Source organism: Podarcis erhardii, assembly GCF_964252035.2.
Source record: "Podarcis erhardii genome assembly, chromosome: Z".
Lineage (NCBI taxonomy): Eukaryota > Metazoa > Chordata > Lepidosauria > Squamata > Lacertidae > Podarcis > Podarcis erhardii.
Genome location: NC_138504.1, coordinates 45,276,759 through 45,301,572, shown reverse-complemented (window position 1 = coordinate 45,301,572; position 24,814 = coordinate 45,276,759). Strand labels below are relative to the sequence as shown.

General features: G+C 43.8%; 1 long non-coding RNA gene across 1 annotated transcript; it reads right to left on the bottom strand.

The window, feature by feature from the left end:
- Positions 1-3,319: 3,319 nt before the first annotated feature.
- Positions 3,320-21,189, bottom strand: LOC309334327. Its single transcript, XR_014153041.1, has 4 exons — positions 21,106-21,189; positions 9,788-9,852; positions 5,155-5,293; positions 3,320-3,356 (listed from the first exon to the last, which is right to left on the bottom strand). It is a non-coding gene; the product is annotated as an uncharacterized lncRNA (long non-coding RNA).
- Between the last annotated feature and the right edge of the window lie 3,625 nt (positions 21,190-24,814).

The window sequence follows — 24,814 nt, the reverse complement described above, 5'->3', positions numbered from 1 at the left end:
ATCCTATAGATATACATTGTTTGTTTAGGACTAAAAATCCCATCATACCATAAAGTAATGTGGGAGAAACTCCCACTCCTGTTGTTCAACATCCCTAGTTATTAGGGTCAGCAGCAGCCTGGAAGTATACCCCATTTTCTGATATGCACCCATACCCACACTCCATTAGGACTGTGCATGGTGCAAATTCATCATTTGCCCTATTGTCAGAGCAGCTTTGATCCTAGCTGGGAGCCTTGATGCAGGAGCCAAGTGATGATATAATTATATTATCTATCTGGAACAATCTTTCTCTCCCCTGCGTTGAGATCTAGCCTAAGTTCACAACAGTATCACGTAGCAAGTAATTGAATTCTTCACTCCTGTAAACATCTTTGGCTCACAGGGACCTCTTTGAAAGGTCAGAGAGATTTTCTGAAAACCCTCTTCCCTCCTGCCAGCTTCTTCCCAAAATGAAATACCAGAAGTGGTCCCAAGGTAGAAGAAGATGTTCTGACTGTGTGTCCTGGCAAAGACACACAATACGTTGCAATACAGATTGCTTTATTTACTTTAGGGAAATGGAGACAGAAGTGACAGTTTCTTCAGTTTCCCCCCAAGAAAGCTTTGTTGACTACCATCATCTCACATGATGCCAGCTTAATTTCAACCCTTCATTACTTAGCTTGTGGGTGGGAAACCTCAGTTCTATGGGCCAAATATGGCTCCCTATGCATTCCTATCAAGCCCCCAAGACTATCGCCAGGTCATGCCCATCGTCAGGCTACCCTCCCTTACCCCAGGGCCACACCTCTTACAAGTTTTGCTTTACAGCTTTCTCAAGTTCTTTAGCCTGGCTGGAATGTTTTTTTGCACTCTGATAATGTATCTTGCTTGCAAGAATTGAGTAGCACAAAAAGTGTACTTGTGTATGGAATCCTGTATTGAATTCAAAAGTGTGTTGTTGACAAGTAAAGGTAAAGGGACCCCTGAACCAGAGCAGTGCACGGAAATGCCGTTTACCTTCCTGCCAGAGTGGTACCTATTTATCTACTTGCACTTTGACATGCTTTCAAACTGCTAGGTTGGCAGGAGCAGGGACCGAGCAACAGGAGCTCACCCCGTCACGGGGATTCGAACCGCCGACCTTCTGATCAGCAAGTCCTAGGCTCTGTGGTTTAACCTACAGCGCCACCCATGTCCCTTGTTGTTGACAAGTAGCCTACTGTAAAAAGGCAAGAGCCACATCTATTGCTTCAGCCACTTTTCCCTCTGACCCCTCTCACCACTGGAATGTTGTCCAAAGAAAATTGTCCATGAGTGAACCTGGTCCTATTAGTACCCTTTTCACTTCTGGTTTCCTGTTAAGGCAGGATGAGATGCAGGCCTCCATTGCCATGATGACCTATTCATCTTGTTGATGTAGATATTAATATTGTGCAGTTTGAAGAGACTGGTTGCATGAAAACTGAGTCCTTTTCAGAAATAAAACATTGTCAAGGCCCGTAAATCACTGGTGCAGGAAGAGGAGTGCGGGGGAGCGCACTGCCCCCAGCAGTGCGATCCCGGTGGGGTTCCATTGCAGCTGCCCCCTTACCCGCGCTGGATGCCATGCCCCACAGGTGGTGCACCACGCCCCCAGGACACACGCCATGCCCCTGCAGGCAGCGTGCCACACCCCTGGGACATGTGCCAGCCCCACCCCTGCCTGCTCTCCACCCCCTGGTGCCGGAGCTTGAAACTCCACCACTGCCATAAGTGTCATTAAAACTTTACTTGCAGCACTTTCTTCTAAACAAAACAGAAACATCAAATGATAATCCAAACAGTTCCTTAAGACATATACTAGTCCAAGGCATAGGCTTAGCATCTTACAAAATATGAAATACGCAAGACCTAGAAGCAGAAGGCTGACTCTCCCCACCGCCTGCATTCCAGCCTGCATCATACCTGAGGCTATTTACCTGGAGACCTTCATTTACATTCTTACTCCCATAGAGTCTGAGAACAAAGACCAAAGGCAACTTCCTTCATAATGATTTACAATTCATTACCTTAATCACCTGATCTAAGGTTAAACACTCACAAGTTAGCTAGCAGAAAACAACATTGGTTAATTCTCAACTTGCTTTTAATTTAGCTTCAGTGGAGTCTTCCAATCAAACCCTTTCACCAATACACATAGCCATCCCCATTGCAGTGTGAATTAAACCAATTATGAATACTTGTTCCCCTCTGCCATCTCTGCTGTTCTCACCCATCATTATAATGGTGCCAGTAATATGAACTGGCTCTTCCAACAGCTTTTGTGTGTCCTTGCTGAAGAGCTACTAATTTAGATGTTGCAAGTTGGGCCTCAGTTCTCCAAGAGAGTCTATGTGCAATATTTCTGATGAACATTTGCCAAGGTATATGGAAGGTTTAGTAATGACAAATTAGCTTGCCTGAAATATTGTTTGCTTGTTACAATGTTCAGCTACAGGAGGGTGCTGGGTGTGTGCCATTAGCCAACTGGTGTTGGTGTTGGACCACCATGATCCTTCCTCAATGTTTTCTCATTCAAGCATTAAGAGAGTGCCACAAAACTGTCCCCCAGTGGCACAGTGTGAGTTGTCAGCACTGGGGCGGGGCGGAAGTGGTGGGTGGGAGGAAGGGAGGAAAACAGACTGAGTATGCATGGACATTCAACTGCCTAATGGCGCCCACATCACCCAGGAGAGTGCTGCTGCAGACATAAGAAAAGAAGAGTTGTTCTGTTGTCTGGAGAGGTCACTTCCTGGTTCTCATGGAGAAGCTGTTTTCAATGGAGCCCAGTGACAAAAGTGCACAGCTGTATTGAGGCAGCACCGTGTGTTGATATTTTTCACTGCCACAATTTTGTGCCCAGGGCAACTGCCCCTCTGGCCCTGCCACATGCTATGCCATTGTTGTCCCCAGCTAAGAGCTAGAGAAATGACACAAAGACTACTGGCAATCCTCAGTTATCTCCCCTTCCTCAGTCAGCATTTAAATTCCACCTTGCACACTGCATTACCCCTCTTGACACTGTTTAAGTGCCTTACTTCCTGTGTCTCACCCAGGAACTGTGCAAATCATCCCTGCAATAGCTTACTAACACAGACTCTCTTGTTTTGCAGACCTACAAATAGTGAAGTTGAAATAACCCTCAAAGCCGCTGAATGGCATTCTTCATCTTTTGAAGGCCTTGTCCACAGTGAATCAGTTCACTGTGCACCCAGTGATAATTAGAGCAACTTATTTAAAACTTACGACCTAATTAGTGATTTTAATGGTCATTAATTACACAAAGAGCAACAAAGCCGTAACAGCTTCCAAGTGACCGCCTTCCAATGTAAGGTTCAGGTATTTATCTGGGCCTGTAAAGAAGAGAGGCGAGCTAGCTTAACATCTAATTAAACCAAATTGTCCCCAGTAATTATAAGCAATGTGATTTTATTTATCTGGTTTAATTGCCAGGCCTTTAAACAGTCTTTGACCTGGCATAGTGGCAGAGAGGACAGAGGGGAGATTAAAAACCTATCCATCAATGTGGAGAGAGATGGAGAATTATAGACTCTGGTGCCAAGAGGTGACAGAAATCAAGGAGGTGAACGGAAAGGGAAGATTTTCCCCAAGAGATGGAATTGATAAAGGAAAGGCATATTTGCCTAAATAGAACCTGCCCTACTACACATGGACTAGAATGAGTTGGGATTGCAGTGGCAGAATACTAGGGAGATAAAATGGACTGTACCGTTTCAGACTGCAAGTGAGTGGTGATATATTTTACCAAATCAATAACTCCTCCTTTAAAGCAGTAAATTAGCACACTAGCTAGGGCAGGGGGCACCAAACTTTTTATGCTCAAGGACATTGAAGGGCATAGACCGGGGACATTCCCAGCTCATCCTGGTAATACTGGGAGTTGAATCTGGAACCTTCTACAAGCAAATGAGATTACCACTGTGTGGTGACCCTTCCCCATTGAATTGCTATTGATGGCAAGGGGGGGGGGGAGAGAAGAAGATATAAAAACAGAATTCCCTGAATGCCAAGATCCAAGTTTGGGACAAATACTCTTTAGTGAGAGAACCCCAGCAGAGATTTAAAAATCACAAAATATGCAGCAAGGTAAAACATGGAAATATAGGCTGTTGGGCCTTTAAAATATGTCATTGTCAATTACAAAACTTCCCTCTTCCCCCAACATAGAAAAAGACCACACATCTAGTAAGTTAAAAAATGGTTACCGTAGCTTACAAACTCTCCAAAGGTCAGATTCATGTGCTTTTCAGTCAGAAAACACAGGCAGTAAAACTTGGCTTAGTTATAGTCATGAAAGTTCCTAAATTATTGGTATAGGAACACAATAAGGGCTTGTAAGAGCCATGCAGTCTAAGCTTGAAGCAACCAGCTCAGACCTCTTTACACACTGAGCTTCTCAGGTAGACAGAGAGGAGAACAAAAAGTTTGATTACTTTTTTTGCTAGGTGAGGGGGAGTGATCCAGCTAAGCCTTGCAGGAGAGCTTACTCTATGGCATTAACCCCTTGATGCATCAATTTGACTTTATAATGTAGGTTATATGAGGTTAATTATACCACACTTTCTGTATGCAAAGCATGTGCTCTGCCACTGAACCATGAAATCTCTCCATCATAGGAGCCAGCTCTGGGGGACTGAGGTCCCTTTGCCCCCACCAATATCTGAGTTATCCCGAAGTTATTTTTTTACCACTTTAAAGTTCAATTTATTTTCAGTACTATCATCATATATGAACAACCAAACATCCATTCTATTTCAAGAATTAAAAAAACAACAACCAATAAAAATAATTCACCAACTTTTAAATCCTGCCTGAAGACTAAGATTTCAGGCATTAATTAAATAAACTTCAGCTTCTGTTACCAATCCTTTTTGCAAGAGCAGAAATAAGGCATTGGTAAGCTGAAATGTTTTTGCTCTTAATTGGGGTAGTAAGTCCAGTGCATTATTAAGGGCTGTATATTGTGCTGGCATCGGGTGGGGCCTGCTGGGGTATCCTCATTGGGCCTCCTTAACCTACAAAAGAAGGAGGCATGGAGAATGGGAATTGTCTTCTAAAGTCTCTTCCTAAAGTGTCCTATGCAGTGCATTGTTTGGCTACTTAAGGGACCCAGCAAATGCTCAGTCCTACCATTCTCTGAAGTTTCTGCAAGGTCCTTGCATTTTGTGCCTTCTGAGCATCAACTGCTGAAAATCGTATGAAGACAGAACTACCAGTAATATGTTGCAGAACCCTGTTGCAGTCCTGTTTCAACATGGTCAATAATCCTCTGTATGTGAGGAAGGAATAATTTCAGTTACTATACAGTCAACGGCACCCAGTGAGTGACCCTTTAACTCACAAATATTGGGCAGGACAACACAGGCTGATACTACAGTACCACAATATCATCAACAACTGGGAGTGCACATATGAGACAACACCATCATCCCTTAAGGCGATCAAATCCTGCATCTGTTAAAATTGCAGCTGAATAGCTCATGGGCATTGCCATTCAAATAGCATATGTGCATCACATTCTGTGATTGATTATGCAGGATGAGGCTTACTTGCCCCCCCTATTTTATTTAAATTGGCACCCCTGCTCTCAGTGAATCAATGTGTGGGAAGTTTTGGTGTGATCAGATGCTGAGTGATGTGCTTTCAGGTACGCATCAACCCTAACAATAACCAATTGTTATTACTATCTCTCACCTTGGTCTGATTGTTTATCTACCACTAGGTGCATAGGATTCTGCTTTATAGTGAAGCATATTATTGGTCCCTCTTGCTCACTGGTGTCTACAACATGGGTGGGAATCCTGTGGACCACTAGATGATGATGGACTTCAACTTCCATTGGGCGTGTTGGATGAGGCTGGTGGGGATTGTTGTGCTGTGACATTTAAAGGGCCGGAAGTTCCCATTCCGAGTGTATGCTGGCAGTGGCTCTCCAGGATTCCAGGCAGGGGTCTATCCCAACCCTAGTTATAGATGCCAGGGATTTAGCCTGGGGTGTTCTGCATGCGAAGCAGATGTTTTACAACTGAGCAACAGACCTCCCTCAAACTGCCTTCAAAATGTTTGAAACTCCCTAAGGGGCAATGAATCAGTGCATTGCCACTAAGTACACTTTACTTGTCACTTGTTCACTTTTTGCAAAAAGTCTGTATCACATTGATAAATGGTCCATTTGGGTTCAGGCTGTGCTTTATCATCAGCACATTTTCATGACTGACCAACTTAATCAACCCAAGACTTTTCAACTGTTTATGCAAGCGAACTGGATTAGAATATTAAACTGTATTGTTTCTACACTCATCTTCTGTGACTTCACAAGCAACAAGTCTCATGGTCCATCTCCAGAAGAAATCAGCGAGCCAGGCTCTGAGACTTAATCTACACATGCAACAACATGCCCAGCAGTTTTGGTCAGATGAAAATATCAACATTTTTCATTCCGCAACTGAGAATCTTCAACCCCCCCCCCCATTTTTTGGTCTCCCCCCCCCCAGGTGGTGGCAGCCTCTCCTCCTCCTCACCTGCTCTCTAGCAGCTGCTACAAGCTGCCCATGGGAGGCCAACAGCAGCAGCCATGTAGAGGCAACGCAGTGCTCCTTCAGAGTTGCCACTGCCACAAATGTTGCTGCTCAGGACAAGCGCTAGCTCATCCCCCTCCCCAAGCTCACTGGTGTTGGAAATAGGGACATTCCACTATCAAATCAGAAGCTGGGATGGCTTCCGTAATTCTGTGACTGACTCTGGAAAATAGGGACACTGGGAGAGTATGCAACAAAATGAGGTGCTCAGACAGACTTCTGGTTCTAGGCTATAGCATTACTTTCTGGTGTGTTTTACTTTTACTTGCAGAAGGGTATTATAATACAGTGGGTAGGGGAATGGTGTTCCATGTTCCCAGGCCTTCCGGGCCAACAATATGAAGTGATATGGCCTACCCTTCCTGCTCAGGATTAGACCATCTCATTCTGCTGCATGTATAGTTCAATCTTGTCCTCATTGACAAACAGACAAGAAAGGTGTGGTTAGAGCCACCAGCTACTTCCCCCTCATTCCCTATCCAAACAGAATCAGAATTCAAAACGACCTTAACAGATTGGAGAATTGGGCACAAGCTAATAAAATGAATCTCAATAGGGACAAATGTAAGGTTCTGCACTTAGGCAGGAAGAATCAGATGCACAAATATAAGATGAGGAACACCTTGCTTACTAGCAGTACATGTGAAAAGGATCTAGGGGTCATAGTAGACCACAAGCTTAATATGAGTATTCTAGGGTGCTTCAACTGAAGTATAGCATCTAGATCAAGGGATGTAATAAATTTTTAAAAAGGTAAATGACCCCTGGACAGTTAAGTCCAGTCAAAGGTGGTTTTGCGGTGCGACACTCATCTCATTTCAGGCTGAGGGAGCCTGTGTTTGTCCACAGACAGCTTTCTGGGTCATGTGGTCAGCATGACTAAATCACTTCCGGCACAACGAAACACTGTGACAGAAGCCAGAACACACGGAAACACCATTTACCTTCCTGCTGCAGCAGTACCTATTTATCTACTTGCACTGGTGTGCTTTCAGACTGCTAGGTTGGCAGAAGCTGGGACACAGCAATGGGAGCTCACCCTGTCACGCGGATTCGAACTACCAACTTTTCGATCACAAGCCCAAGAGGCTCAGTGGTTTGGCCACAGCACCATCCGTGTCCCTTCAAGGAAGTAATAGTACCACTCTATTATGCCTTGGTTAGACCACACCTGGAATATTGTGTCCAATTCTGGGCACTACAGTTTAAGAAGGATGTTGACAATTTGGAACATGTGCAAAGGAGGACAACCAAGATAATCATGGGTCTGGAAACCAAGCCTTAAGAGGAGTTGTTGAAGAAGCTGGGTATGTTTAGTCTGACAAAGAGGAGACTGAGAGGAGATATGATAGCCATCTTCAAATATCTGAAGGGTGGTCACATAAAAGAAGGAACAAGCTTATTTTCTCCTGCTCTGGGGGGTGGGACTCAAAACAATGGCTTCAGGTTACAAGGAAGTAGACTAAACATACCAGGAAAAACTTTCTGACAGTAAGAGCTGTTCGACAGTGAATGGTCTCCCTCGGGAAGCTGTGGACTCTCCTTCCTTGAAGGATTTTAAACAAAGGTTGGATGGCTATCTGCCATGGATGCTTTAGCTGAGATTCCCTGCAGGAGGTTTGAATAGATGACCCTTTGGGTCCCTTCCCAAAGCAGAGCCAGCGTGGTGTAGCGGTTAAGAGCGGTAGACTCGTAATCTGGGGAACCGGGTTCGTGTCTCCACTCCTCCACATGCAGCTGCAGGGTGACCTTGGGCCAGTCACACTTCTTTGAAGTCTCTCAGCCCCACTCACCTCACAGAGTGTTTGTTGTGGGGAAGGAAGGGAAAGGAGGATGTTAGCCGCTTTGAGACTCCTTAGGGTAGTGATAAAGCGGGATATCAAATTCAAACTCCTCTTCTTCCAACTCTACGATTCTATGTTTCTACCTGTTAAGTTACATCACCCCATCACTCCATAAGGCCTCTCAAAAGCCTAATCTGCCTTTTAACTATCTCATAAATGTAGTGAATACTTCCTGTAGTCACCTCTTCTTTCTCATGGATCATGGGATGGACTGGTAGTCACCATCTGGAAAGTCTATTTCTTTGTTAACAGTGGCCTGGTGGCCATTGCTCCTCCTTTCTCTTGACACAGCAGCTGTGCTGGCAGTAAATTTGAACTGCCTTTTTTTTTCAAAGGGCCAGCTGACCCCACCGTCTGGAGAGTGATGGAGAGCCCTTCATCTTGTTACGAGGAGCCACCATTCCCCTGTGTTATGGGGAGATTGCTCAGAACTGAGTCAATGCTGTTTTTATGGTTCAGTACCACAAAGCAATTAACGGAGAGTGAGCGAGCTTTCCCAACCTTTTCTAAAAACCGCGGCTGTTTATCAACGTGTCAGGCTGTTGGCAGATTCAAGAAATCTAAATTTAACAGGTGACTGGTTTTGTCATGCCTGAGTGCAGCCAATGGATCTTCCGGATATAGAGTCCCAACCAGACAATCAGAGCCAATAAGAACAACAAGCTGTTGAGGAGAAGGAATGAATGGCGTCAGCTGGAGAGTTTGCTGTATATATATATATGCTTAATGGCTTTTGCAATTGATTTCAGCAGCAGCCCTTTTTCGATTACTGATTCCTGGTCTGCCACTGCACAGGGAAAAATGGCTGCATCAAATAATAAGACTCAGGCCCACTATGTTTAACATTTGCACCAAACACCTAACTCATCATTTCTCAAACTTTTTTGAACTGACCCCCTACTACTAAATTTTCTCTATATCCCAAGCCCTCTAACCCACCACTAACCACTTCTGCAGCATACAACATTCTTGTACACAGTGTGTGTATGCATCCCATTTTTCCTTGTGTTTTAGGATCTGTGCACTGGAGTGCCCATTCAACATGGGCTTTAGGATAGAAATTTATCATGGGATTTCTGTCCCAGTGTCATGGCATACAACCCAGAGAACATGAACTGTGTAACTGACTCAGAGGAGGATGAAGCTACAGTTCTATCCTTGGGGGAGGATCTGTCAGGACCATTTTCAGCACCCTCAGGACCAGAATAGTGTTGCCTCTCTCCTCTGATTCAGAGGAGCCTTTTGCTTTTTCTCTTCAGTCCTGCAAATCCCCATAAAACTAGCAAAGATTTATCGCAACAGTGTTAACCTTTGTTGGAAATGTAAAGAAAAAGAAGGTACCTTTTTTCCATATGTGGTGGACTTGTCCCAAGGTGAAAGACTTCTGGGAGAAGATTTCTAATGAACTGAAAAAATGTTGAAATATACATTTATTAAGAAACCAGAGGCCTTTCTTCTTGGAATAATAGGTTTGGAATTGCCCAAGAAAGATGTTAAATTATTTTTGTATGCCACAACTGCTGCTCGAATTTTAATAGCCAAGAAATGCAAAACACAAGAATTACCAACTGTGGAAGAATGGCAGATGAAGATGATGGACTTCAAGGAGCTAGCTGACTGCACTGGAAGAATCCTGACCAGAAAGAAGAGGAATATCAAGAAGATTGGAAGAAATTTAAAGAGTATTTGAATAGATATTGTAACATTAAAAATTAGAAGTTACCTGAAAGTATCAATTAGGCCTAGGATTAAATTAGGATTTAATTAAATAAATGAGATTTAGAAGGTTAAGAAAAGTTAAGAAACTTGACTATAATTGGAATATTGTTTTTGAATTGGAAAACTGCTACATTTAGTTACAAGGAAATTCAGATGGGAGGGATTAGAGGAAGTCAAGTAATATGTTTATGAGGTTGGACGTTTAATCAATTATTAATTTGTATTGTATTTATGTGTTTGTTGTTATATTTTTTGTTGTTATTTGCTTTATTTGTTTCATTCCCTTTTTATTTTATTTTTTATTTGTTTTTCAGTATGTGTTATATTTGCAAGAAACTTAATAAACATTATTGGAAAAGGAAAGGAAGGAAGGAAGGAAGGAAGGAAGGAAGGAAGGGCATAGGATGCTGCCTTGTACTGTCCATCTAGCTTAGTATTACCTGCACTGGCTGGCAGGGGTTTTCCAAGGTTTCAGGTCATCTACATCCACAGCTATACCTGGATATATCAAGAATAGAACATGGGACCTACTGCAGGCACAAGACATGCTTTACCACTAAGCTATAGCTCTTCTCCAAAGTAGGAGGGAGCTGGTATTGCTAAAAGATCCTGCGTGTTCTTCACCTCCCTTCAGATTTAGCAAACGTATTTGGATGGCCACAGTGCTATGCCTGTAATGCTTGGAGGAAAATAATTTGCTTTGCTGTAGGATTTTTGGAAGACCACAGCTCACCCTTCAAGTCCCCAAGTGGCCTGAGCTGACTTTAAAGGATGTCATCCTACCCTGTTTCCCTGAAAATACGACAGTGTCTTATATTAATTTTTGCTCCCAAAGATGCCCTAGGGCACGGGTGTCAACCACAAGGCCCTCGTCATGTGGCCCATGTAGCCGCCGTTCTCACTGCTGTTCTCGCCCGTCCAGCGCACCATCGCCTGGTTGTGCGTCGTGTCGCCTTTCAGCACGAAGGAGGTGGTGAGCAGAGAGGCCGCCTCCGGAGGTCCTCCGCCGGCGCGACCCCGCAGGCTGCCCGCCTCATCCCGCGGGCTGCCGCGTCTCTGGCAGCCGCTCCGGCGGGCGTGCCGCCCAGGAGGCGCCCAGCACAAGCAGCAGCAACAAGCGGAACGGAGCTGCCCGGCTGCACGCTCCTCCGCACGCCCCGGCAGCCGCTGCTGGCGCCATGCTCGGCCTCCGCTGCGCCGCCGGGCAGGGATGCAAGTCTGGCAAGCGAGGCAAGGAGGCGGAGGACGGGAGGGAGCAAGCCGAGATGGAGGCGGGAGCGCGGTGCGGACGGGCGGCGTGGGAAACAACGTGCCAGCAGGGCTTCCACGCCCAGGCGAGGCGCAGCGCCGCCCTCTGCCGGCGGGCCCCACTGAGCCCCGGAGCCCGGCCGGCCGGCTTCCCCGACGGCTGCTGGCAGCAAGGCTGCAGCGGGCGTGCCGGAGCAAGTGGACGGGAGCCCGGCGCCTGGGCAAGCGAACGTCCCCCCTCAGCCTCGGCTTGCCAGCCTCAGGCAGCAGGATCCACAGGGGCAGCTCGGCCCGTCGTGGAAATGTGCTTCCTCCACCAGCACCAGATTTGGGGCCGTGCGGGCACCTCACCCGCCCCGAGCCAAGGGAGCACAAAATAATGATAACGATGCCTATTTATTCTATTGGGGGGGGGCACCAAATTTTGTCCTCACTCAGGGTGGTTGCCATCTTACCAAAGTCCGCCCCTGCCCCCCCTCAATGGGATTTGAAATCCAGGAATTTGAAATCCAATAAATTCCTAGGAGTGCCCCTGTCCGTACTGAGTAAGCCCCTCAGCCCCTAAAAGCAGACGATACCAACTTTTCAACATTGTGATAGTGATGTTGTGATACGGTAGCGATATATTGCAGTGTTGCAAAGCAGAGGGAGGAGCAAGCAGCATTGGCCCCCGTCAGAAACTGGGGTGCAACCGGCACATCTCTCCCCCCCCCCACCTGCGCCTGGCAGAGGGAGGAGGCAGCAACAGGCGGAGAAGGAAGAGAAAGCGCAGACAAGCCCCAGCCACAAGACGCAGTCCGGTAAAGGTGCCCTCAGACTGGGCCTGTACAATGTTTTGATACATCACCACAGGGGCAGACTTTAGTAATCTTTCATAACAGGGGTGTCAGCCTGAATAAAATATTGGGGGGGGGAGCAGGTAGGCCCCACCTCACATCACCATCATCATAATTTATTACTGGTCAAAGACCAGCTTGAACTTCACATAATTTATCACATGCCACACACACCCCATTTAAATTTCAAAGCCCATCAACTTCGGGGGTCTCAGCCTGCTCAAATATTTTAGGCCGATACAACCGGCCCTTTGAGGGTGACCAAACTGCTGATGCGGCCCTGCCCTAGGGGGACACCCCTGCCCTAGGGGATGTATTATTTTTCCATGAAGAAGAATACGGTACACATTTATTGTCTAATTGTGAGTCCGCCAGACTCCGTCAGGGCAGAGCGAGCAGCAGGCGGGAGCTTGTCCTGGCGGTGGCGCGGGCTCTCTGATTTAAAGAGACCTTGCACTGCCTGAACAGCTCCGGCTGTGCTGCGGCCAATCAGTGAGCTGCATGGCGGCGCCCACCGCTACGGTCTAAAGGAGTCAGTCGCCTTACGGTAGCTTTGGGGGCCTTATATTACACCGAGAGGCAAAACTGGAAGTAGGTCTTATTTTCGGAGAGACAGTGTGGTGTAGTGGTTAAGAGCGGTAGTCTCCTAATCTGGTGAACCGGGTTCGATTCCCTGCTCCTCCACATGCAGCTGCTGGGTGACCTTGGGCCAGTCACACTTCTTTGAAGTCTCTCAGCCCCACTCACCTCACAGAGTGTTTGTTGTGGGGGAGGAAGGGAAAGGAGAATGTTAGCCGCTTTGAGACTCCTTAAAGGGAGTGAAAGGCGGGATATCAAATCCAAACTCTTCTTCGGGGGATGTCTTACTTTTGGGGAAAGATGGTACCATCCATGGAGGATAAGTTTATCAGTGACTATTAGCCATTATGGCAATGTTCTAGCTCTACTACCAGAAACAGTATGCCTCGGAATAGCAGTTACTGAGACTGACGAGCAGGGAGATTGCTGTTGCACTCTGGTTCTGCTTTTGGGTTTTCCATGGACATGTGACTTGCCACTGTGAGAACAGGATGGCACTGGCCTGATCTAGCAGACCCTTTCTTGTGTTTTTAAGTCCTTATCGTCAGGCAACACCTAAAGCTCAGCATGCTTGAAGGGCCCATTGCCACTACTTTGACTGTTCTTCCAGTTTTCACTGCAATTCTCCACTGTCTTCCACACTACCACCCAGTTTTATGTGTTGTGTGTTTTTGCAGTGCCATTTTGAGACATTGGATGACACTAGCTATTTAATGAGTATTCATTCCAATTTGTTTTGAGGAGAGGTTAAATACATACATATATGAATACATACACACACATAATTTTATTTGTATGCCACCTTTCCATAGTTAAAACCATGCTCATGGCAGCTTGTAACATGAACAAATTATATAATTACAAGCATAACAAAAGTAGTTATAAACAATAAATAAAACACATCAAAAAGTACACAACCAAACTGAACAATTTCCACATAAATCTTAATATCTAAAATAAATATACAAAAATTAATATCAATAAATGTAAGAATGCTTCCCTCCCACCCACCAAACAGTACCTCAGCCCAATAGTCTGTTCAACTTTTGCATCAGCTTTTGTAGCTAGAATCAGTCAGGGACCCACCTTCCCAGGCAAGAAGGAAAAGAGCCTGCAAGACATGGAACATGTCTTCCAGGACTTACAGCCAATATGGTCTCAGGACTCACAGTCAAAATGATGTTGCATCAAGCAAATTTTATCTCACACTTTCCAGTGTACCACATTTGACAGAAAATGTGATCTGAAGGTGAGAGAAGATTTGTTGTCAAGAACACCAGATCAACTTCAATTGTGCAACCTGAATTTGCTGGTACATGATTGAATGCTACCTGCAAGAAGAACCGGCTAGAAGCCCCCAGAAACTCTAAGGTAAATAACCCTCATTAAGCCTTAAACATCCCAATGAAATGGACTGTATGAATGGGAAGCACCAACATGACTCCCCCTGCTCCCCACAGCCCCGCACCCTGGCTCAGTAACTCATTTTTTCTAATCTTAAATTCACATTTACATGTCAGTTTGTGAATTATTTTTATTAAAGCATTTTCATGTAAATTCCTCCCAGCATGTCCACTTTTCTTTTGCAAAGCAATTTCCCCATAAATAATTCATTTTCATATGTTGTTTTCATGTATATATGTATTTTTGTGTACACTTTACCCTTGTGCACATTGTCTTGCTGGAGAACTGCATTGAAAAAATTAAAGAAGTGCAAATTTTGAAGGAATGGTTGTGCTTTGGAAAGTGTGAATTAGACAATTTTTGCCTTGAATAAATTTCTCCTTCATGAAGTGCTACTGGAAGCAAGTATTGGCAACACATCTGAAAAGCACTGCTCTTATCCACAGGTCTCTCTGGGACCTAACCAACTGGTGTGTGTGTGTGTGTGTGTGTGTGTGTGAGAGAGAGAGAGAGAGAGAGAGAGAGAGAGACTGCAAGTTTCCTGTCAGGCAGTGCACAGCCAAGAGTTAAATTTATGCTTTCCGTGTTTTCAAGCTCCAGTTCATTTTTGCCCATTGACCTGTTCCATAGTTTAGAACCAGCTGCAAAAAAACAGCTGTCATTCTCTGTTACTTTGCCAGCCTTATTCTTAAGGCAGTCATCAAAGTCTGGCAGTGACTGAAAGCAATTCAATTAGGTATGACGGTCAAACCAGAAAGAAGCAGGGGGAGGGGTCAACTTAAATCTCTCCAGTTCTCTCTCAGTTTTAAGTCTTAATGCACGGAGAAGAGAGGCAGAGCGCCCCAATTTAAACACGGCAGGATTTTGCTATGGGGTGGGAGGATGAACTTTATTTCAAGGGCACATCAAGGGGGGGGGACCAAACATCTGGGAGAAGCAAGAAACTTCTGCCTGCTTTGCTGACCGCAATGTTGCCTCTTCAAGGCCTACAGAGAATTCTGACACGATGCCTCCTCCCTCTGCTACTGCAATATGTTCTCACTAAAAGTAATAGTAGTAATTAATGCTCTTTCCCATTTAGTGTACAACCTGTTCTGATGTTGCCAAGTTGTCAGCCTGGTGGGATTTTTTCCATACTCAACAGTAGGAGGATTCAGAAAGAGGAAAGGGAAAAGGGACCATGGTGAGCAGAAAACAGGCGTGGGTGCATTTGAAGCTATTTCCTTCTCTATCTCTCTTGCCAGCACCTTGTGAGTGTGCAAACAGTTATAAAAATAAAGGTCAGCAAGATAATCTTGATAAATATTTAATAGTCACTGGTGGGGTTTTTTTTAATGTCTCCCTCATTGTTACAGATTGAATGTCTAACGGTGGTGACATCTGGCACACGACGAGCTGAAAGCAATTACTTCAAAACTTGGATTGAAAGGGAGAGGAGGAGGAGGGAGGGGAGGAGGCATCTGAGAGTGAGGGAGAGCCTGTGAAGCTTTTTCAACTTGAAGAAGATACTAAGGCTTTGGCTCTGTCCCATGCAGGGCTGTAGCTCATTGGTAGTATGGCAGTACAGCTGATTTGCATGCAAAAGGTTCCAAGTTCAGTCCATAAAATGTGCAGGTTGTTGTTGCTGTTTAGTCATTTAGTCGTGTCCGACTCTTCATGACCCCATAGACCAGAGCACACCAGGCACTCCTGTCTTCAAAAATGTGCAGGTAGGTCTTGGAAAGACTCCTGTCTGAAACCCCAAGGCAGGACCATAGAAACCTTTTCAGGCCAATGTCTCTGTTCCCTGCAGACAACTTTTCAGGGGCTACATTCCAGAGGTGGCCAAGGTCTGATATAAAAGCAAGCAGAGTAGCAAATGTGATTCTGAGTCAGCAGTGTGATGCAGCAACCCACAATGCCAGTGCTATTGTAGACTGCTTTAACAGAAGTAGTGTCCAGATCAAGGGAAGGGATATTAGTGCTCTATTCTGCTGTTCCTGAGAATAGGTCTTAAACCAGTGGATTCAATTGACAAGAAAGGAGATTCTGACTAAACATTAGGAAGATCTTTCTGACAGTAAGAGCTGTTTGACTACCTTGGAAAGTTGTGGACTCTCCTTCGTTGGAGGTTTTTAAACAAAGGTTGGGTGACCACCTGTCAGGGATTCTTTAGGTGTGATTCCTGCATTGCAGGGGATCGACTTCCAACTCTACAATTCTATGATTGTGTGATTCTGTTACAGTGGTACCTCGGGTTAAGTACTTAATTCGTTTTGGAGGTCCATTCTTAACCTGAAACTGTTCTTAACCTGAAGCACCACTTTAGCTAATGGGGCCTCCCACTGCTGCCATGCTGCCACCGCACGATTTCTTTTCTCATCCTGAAGCAAAGTTCTTAACCCAAGGTACTATTTCTGAGTTAGTGGAGTTTGTAACCTGAAGCGTATGTAACCTGAAGTGTATGTAACCTGAGGTACCACTGTATTTAAACAGTTAGGATATAGTCAAAGCATAAGATGGTGCTTCTTTTGTCTTTGCTTTTGGCCACAATATATAGTATAAGTCAGAATACTCTGTTTCTATCCCTATTTTACATCTTTAGGAACTGTTCTGGACTTCTGCAAAACTAGGCTCAATATCTGCATATCACAGAGGGTTTGGCAATCCCTTCTGCCAATCCAGCAAATTAGGTTTTTAATGCATTTAGTTGTGTGTCTGGGTGTTCAGATTCATACCCAGACCAACCAGGACAAGTGACTGGATTTCCAGTTCTTTATTGGTGAAGTGCTCAGTTACATCACTTCCCAATGTGCAGGTGATATACAACATCACTCCCCACTAACTAGCTATCTAGGCAACCTCTCACCTGACCTGTGTCCTATCTTGGACGGTTGGAGCAACAGCCTAGCTCTACCCACTCCAGACTTCCTTGGCTGACATGATATGCTCAAACACCAGGCAACAATTGAGGGGGTGACCTACGGGATTCCACAAACATGACTCTCTCTTGGAGTTCTGCATGCTCTCGTGGCCCTGGAACATCCTACAGTTCTTCTCTTGTTTCCTTCCCCCTGTCTCTGGCCACCTGGTCTCCTGCTTCTAACCCCATTTATCAACTACTGGCAGCTGCTGCACAGGTGGCACAGAACTCCACAAATTACTGGCCCCATTTCCAAAACACCCTCCTCCCATCCTGTCTCCTCTGCCCACTCCTCAGGCTCCTGCCCATTCCTGACATTGGGGCAACTTACAGTGTGTGTGGGGGGGGGGGGAATAGATACAGAAAAAAATTAGTAACAAAATCCTCTTCCACTGGAGGATTCCACCTAGATGTTGATTCTGTGCTTCTGAAATTGTTTCCTGCTCATATCATGGTAGAACGAGAAACAGTACTTTGGAATATTTTACAAAAAAATTATGAAACAAGTTTGTTTTATTTTTATTTTTATTCATTTGCAAAATAGCACACTAGTTCAGTGGTGTGATTCTACTGCCAATGCTGCTAATAACAGAAAAATAAAAAGCTTTCACCTTAAATAAATAATTTTTAAAACATATTTAAATGGCTTGTGTAGAATTCTACTATTTGACTGCTATCCAACTACGTATATTGAATTAAAGTGCACCATCTAATCCATGTAATTATATAATATTTTAATTTGGAGATTCCCTTAGTATTACAATGTTGGTAATTTTTACAACTTGTCTTAAAGACACATGATCCAGGTTATTCCCTAAACCTAGAAGTTGTTTCACAATTTTTCCTGAGAGGTTCTCAAAAATAAAGTTGTTTCAAACAATTCTTTATGTCTCTTGTCCAGCCTTTGATAGCCTGGTGCCCTTCAGATGTTTCGTTTTGCTTTTTCAATACTGTACTTTTTTACTAACAGTTTTCAACTTAAAATACAATAAAAGTCACACTAATCTAGAAAATAAAGATAAAAAGAAGGAATAGGGAAATGAAATGAAATGAAATGAAGAAGAAAATAAGAGAAGAATAAAAGGAAATTATAAAGCTCTCTATCAGATTTATTAAAACAAAATCTTAACCCTTATTCCACACACAGAAGAGTGAACCTTCCCAGCTCTCACTTGGGAGCTTCCTCCTCTTCCCCCTAGCCTCCCACTCTGGGAGATCGCCCTGCCCCTCACACAGGGGCTTTCATCTTCAATCTAGCACAGGGGTCAGCAAACTTTTTCAGCAGGGGGCCGGTCCACTGTCCCTCACACCTTGTGGGGGGCCGGACTATATTTTTTTTTGGGGGGGAAATGAACGAATTCCTATGCCCCACAAATAACCCAGAGATGCATTTTAAATAAAAGGGTACATTCTACTCATGTAAAACACACTGATTCCCAGACCTCCCGCAGGCCGGAATTTGAAGGTGATTGGGCCGGATCCAGGCTCCAGGCCTTAGTTTACCTACCCGTGATCTAGCACTTTCCTATGTGTATCTTCCTTAATCCAAGATAGAGAACTTCAAATTACAAAACAAAATGTAAATATAAATAATGAAAAAGGAAAGTCATAGAAAGGCAAGATATAAAAGAACTAAAGAAAAAGAAATTAGAAGGGCTTCCAGTTCTCTGTCTGCCAATTACGTATGTAACAGTTATTCAAAATATTCAGACTATGCACTCCAGGATAACATCTGGCTGTACTACTGTCCAGCTATTTCTCCATCTGCTAGATATTTTTTCAATCTTCATTACCAGTCCTCTCGCATTCACCCTTCCCCCCCCCAAAAAAGTCCAATCAAAGCTCTTCAATTTTTATTATCGTTAAATCATAGTCATTTTCCAATCCAGTATGATGAGTTTCTCTCCAAGGGTTCAAACAAATCCCAACAGTATGATAGTCCATAATTATTTGTTATCTCTTCATTGATTCATACCCAATTCCATATATTCCAGTCTGATTTGCTGTTGGCCATGATTCTGTATTCTGGTTTAAAGAGAAAAGAAAAAGTCACTTTCCTCCCATTTTTTCAATTATTTTCCCAAGTCGATCACCAAAATTTTGGGAGCTTCTTCTTAGCTTGTACACAAGGGCATTTCTCTCTCAGCTTTGCCATCTACAGTTGTTTATTAATGTTTCTGGTTATAATTCCATTCATTTCTTCCAGAGGCACAACAGCATCATTTATGTGTTCTGCCATCTCTGGTTGTTTCTCTTCCAGCACAATGGCATCCTTTGTCTGATCAAATTCTCCAGACAGCTATGTTGATGTCCACTCCATTCCAACATCTGCCGCTGTGCATTTTGACTTTACTTTTTCAGGTTCAAGCAGTCCTGGATCACCATCCTTTCCCACAGGTCCTGTAGATTCTTCAGTCTGATATTTCTCTGATCCAATCTCCTTTAACATACCACACATCCCAGCTCTTAATTCTATCAGCTGCTTGTCTAGTAATTTTTACATAATACCGACAATCAAAGAGACATTCAGCGGTGTTTCTGCCATCTTGGGTTTTATTATTCTCCCTCTTGACAGTCTCTGCTTCCAGAAAAATGTACCTGTTTCTTTAAATCAGCATTCCATTCCGACACCAATAACATACAGTTTTGTTTTCCACATTCAACACAGCACAAAAATGATGGAGGCGGTGGACTCCTAAACCCCATTTCAATATATTGCTCAATTACAAATCCCAAATGTAAGTAAGATGAGCAAGTAAAATCTAGCTGGGGCTGGTAGAAGTCATCATCCAAAACATCTAGAGGGGGTTCCTGGGAGGGAAATGGCAGACTAATCACCAGCTGCTGACACTCCTGTCAGCAAAACAGAAAGATTGCTCCTCTGTCTAAATAGCTTGTACTATCAGAAAGATCATCCTACTGTTTTGATGAACATCCTTTTCTTGTAATTTTAGCTTTTTTGTTTGGGACCTTCCCTACAGAGTAAGCGAAAACAAATTTTCTCTCTCACTTATGTGATAGCCATTTGCAAAGGGCTATCAAAGAACCTCTTATAGTCCTTTCCAGACTAAGCTACCCAAATTCCTTTATTTTGGAGAAATGTGACAATGCATAATGGATAGTGTGTGGAAATTAGACTGTAGTTCCCATCTGCAGAGCATGCAGAAGGCAGCCCTAGGTTGTTTGACCCTTTAGTTCTCTTTTCCCTCCTATATAAACTACGCAAGACACTCTCATGTAAAGTTTAAAGAGCATATAACTTTTACTTAATATACTTGCACTTTCAGATTAAATACATATACAATGCAGGTGGATGTTTCTTTTAGTTGCTAAAGTATTTTACATGGATTAAACTGTTACAGACCAACTAACATTTACAAATTGAAAGAGTGCCCTTCAGCTCTCTATATTGAACAAACAGGCCAAACCCTACGCCAAAGGATAAATGGACATAAATCTGATATTAGGAATCACAAGACAGAGGAACCAGTAGGAGAAAACTTCAATCTCCCAGGACATTCTGCACATTCTGTCTTACTACAAAAGAATTTCAGAAATAGACTGGCAAGAGAAGTTGCTGAATTGCAACTTATTACCAAACTTAAAACCATGGAGAGACCTGCTCTGAATAGAGACATTGGATTCTTATCTCATTATACATGATAAAGCTATTTTTAGCCATCTCACCCCTTGCTTTTTCCTGTAAGACCAATTGCAGTCGTTAACAGTCCTCAACAGGTTTACCACACCTATCAGCCAATCACCCATTCCCACCTCCCTTCTGAGTAATATCCCTCCCCACCCTCTCACTATATATAAGGTTCTAGGTGACTTTTGTTTCAGTGTATCTGAAGAAGTGTGCATGCACATGAAAGCTCATACCAATAACTAACTTAGTTGGTCTCTAAGGTGCTACTGGAAGGAATTTTTTTCTTTTATTTCGACTACGGCAGACCAACACGGCTACCTACCTGTAACTATTTACAAATTGACATTCTCTGACTTTGAGGCAGACAGCAGCACAACACAACATTCCTGCCACTCTGACTGCTAAGACTCATAAAACTGTTGATAACTGAACCAACTGAAATAACTTTCACAAAGTGTATGACATCACAGGGTTCTACAACCCTTTACATGTGCATTTTGGATGCTAACATCCAACATAATGAACCTTACATCCTAAAACTAGGAATATGTAACCTGTGGCTCTCCAGAAGTTGTTGGACCCCAATTCTTATCAATCAGCCTTGCTAAGGCCTGTTGATCAGGTCTGATGGAGAGTCACCACAGGTTCCTCATCGCACACACAGCCATGGATTCCCCATCCTTATTCTAAAATCATAAAAATAATGTAAGCTGAATAGCATTTCTACTAGCTGAAATTTGCATTCTCCTTGTTGCACCCAGCTCCTGCTTGCATAATTCCCATAAGCATCTGGTTGGTCACTGTGAGAACAGGATTCTGGACTAAATGGGCCTGTGACCTGATTCAGCAGGATGGTTCTTATGTTCTTATGCCAAAACATTTACCCTAAAACAACCCACATCCAAACCCTAGAAATGCATCCTTTTCCAAATACTTGGTTGTTCATGGGTTTACCAAGAGGAAAGGTGTAATGTGAAGGAAGTGCTGCTTCTTCCCCTTCCTCCTTGCTGGAGAAAGTCATTGGAGGTAGGGGAGAAAGGCCGTGATTGAATCGGCATCTGTGGCTCCCCAGAGCTTGCTGCCTCTTCACTTATTGAATTAGGATAAATTGGAACTTTCATAAATTGTGATATAAATCATTATCTCAAGTTAGCAGATGCAGTCTCACCAGGGTAGAACTCTGTTAATAACTCTGCCGGATTAGGAGTGATTGGTACAATTTAAACCTTGTTTCTCTCAGCTTGATCAGCCTCGTTGCAACGGTGGCAATTATCCCATTTCACTTTGAATAGCTCAGCATAGAGGAGCTGCCACCTCCCATCCATCCATCTTAATGAAGCCACCTCTGAGTCTATTCCCACCTTTTGCCAAATACATCTCTCCACCCCATTTCCCCAGTCCAATCAAAACCCATCGCTTCCTAAACTAAAAAAAAAAAAACAGAAACAAAACCAGCCCTTGACTTAAGTTACCGCTAAGTGGCTGTGTTGTCAAGAATCTTCAGCCATTTGGCTACAGCCCCACTGACACCTTGGTCTCCTTTATTTAATAGCATCATTTACCATTTTTGGCAGACTTCCGGTTGAGGAAATTAGATGAGAAAACAGAAATAAGCCACCAGAGTTCATTGAGCAGAATCTGATGAATGCATTACTCGGGTTGCTTTGAGTAATATACTTCATGAATTATTATTATTATTATTATTATTATCATCATCATCATCATCATCATCATTTTTTTTTGCAGGAGCTGCTCATGACTATTCTGATTAATTCAGCGAAGGTCTTCTGCATACAGAGCTTTACCTCAAGCAAGTTGCTGTCTTTCTGTCTCTCTAGTTGTTATATTGGAGCTTCTGCACAGTTACTCACTGGGAGTTAGTGAAGTACCTTCAAAACACTGTTTAGATTGTGTTTTCCAGTAGGAAGGGCTATAGCTCAGTGGTAAAGCACCAGCTTTGCATGTTCTGAATTCAGTCCCTTGTCACTTCAGTTACAAAGCATCTCAGGTAGCAGGTGGTGAAGAGCTCCTGTCCTAAACAGTGGACTTGAGATGGATAACCTGTGGTCTACTGGATGCTACTGGACTGCCACCATCCCTTACCATTGTCCATACTGGCTGGTGCTGATGGGGACTGGATGCAAACAACATTTGGAGAGCCACTGCTAGATCTGTATAAAGCTGTCCCACGTAGTGAATTGCTGAACTGCAGTTTCTTCCAAATTGGCCCCAGCTCACTAGCTGGCCATTGTGTCCTTGTCAGGAAGGTTTCCTATTCTAGCTGCACATTCCTTCAGTGACACTGTCTAACTGATCCCTAGGAGTATGTGTCTCATGTGTCAGAGAATGTTCTGGGAAGAAGCCCTCTATGGGATTCTATTCCACTGCAGCTGTTTGTCTATTATGGCACATTCCCCACCAAACAAAAGATGATGGAGGAATCTGCCTTAGGTCTGGAAGTCAACCTCATTGCATTCTTGTATGGTGGGGTTCTGTGACTGTGTTCAGCCTGAGAAGCCCCCCTCTTGCATTTTGACCCCCCCAGCCAGTTCCTCCTGTCTCCCAACTAGTTAGGGACCTTCACACTCACTCTGTGGGGGCCAGGCTGCTCACAAAAGCTACACCACAAGCAATATGTTTCCATTCAAAATGATAGCACTAATTAACACACTTCATTTTACTATTGCCATCTGTTCCATGGTGCCAACAAGCACAGGAATGCTTGGCTTTCATCCACCCTGGGGGCTTGTTCCTAGCATATGCTGAACCTTAAAGTAGGAGGTGGCCAGGGGTTGGGAGGATGAGAGGTGGGAAAGGTACATGGCTGGCTTATCAGCTCTAGTCATTTCATCCCTCTTTCTTTGTTACTTCATATATTTCAAGGTTTGGAGCAAATCAGTCAGTATTTAAAACAAGAGATACCTCTGAGGTAGGAGCAGGGGAGAAATTCATTTAACTCACATTTTTAATGTGAAAATCAATCTATTTAGTGTGAACATCAACCCGTAATACAGCTATGCTTTGAAATCTGCGCTTCTCCAAATTTTGTGGCATAGTTCTCCAACCCAACAATATGCACAAAACTGCATATGAAGTTTGCATAAAATAGATTGTTGTTGTTGTTGTTTAGTCATTTAGTCGTGTCCGACTCTTCGTGACCCCATGGACCAGAGCACGCCAGGCACTTCTGTCTTCCACTGCCTCCCGCAGTTTGGTCAGACTCATGTTTGTAGCTTCGAAGACACTATCCAACCATCTCGTTCTCTGTCGTCCCCTTCTCCTTGTGCCCTCCATCTTTCCCAACATCAGGGTCTTTTCCAGGGAGTCTTCTCTTCTCATGAGGTGGCCAAAGTATTGGAGCCTCAGCTTCACGATCTGTCCTTCCAGTGAACACTCAGGGCTGATTTCCTTAAGAATGGATACATTTGATCTTCTTGCAGTCCATGGGACTCTCAAGAGTCTCCTCCAGCACCATAATAAAATAGATACATTTGTGCAAATAACATGCAAAAGTGCATTATACTAGGAGAAATTGCTTGCAAATGTATGCATATCATGCAAGGTTGCAAGCAAGAATTCTTTTAAATTTATCACATTTATATTCCACCTTTCCTCCAATAAGCTCGGCAGCATGCATGGTTCTCTTCCCACCCATTTTATCCTCACAACCCTTTGGGGCAGGTTAGGCTGAGAAATTGTGACAGGCCCAAGTTCACCACCCAGTGAATTTCAGGGCTGAGCAAAGATTTGAACCCTGGTCTAAACACTGCATCAAACTGGTTCTGTATATAAATGTGAAAATACTGCAAATTTTGGTTTCACTTCAAAAATGGGGGGAATTTATGGGAAGTTTATGGGGGAGATGCATATAAAATATGTATTTCAGGGAGAAAGCACAGATAAATGCATATTTGGGGGTAAAATGTGTACAAAATGTGTATTTTAAGCAACAGGGCATACAACAATGCATACAATTTAAACACATGTTTTGGTATTACACACACACACACACACACACACACACACACACT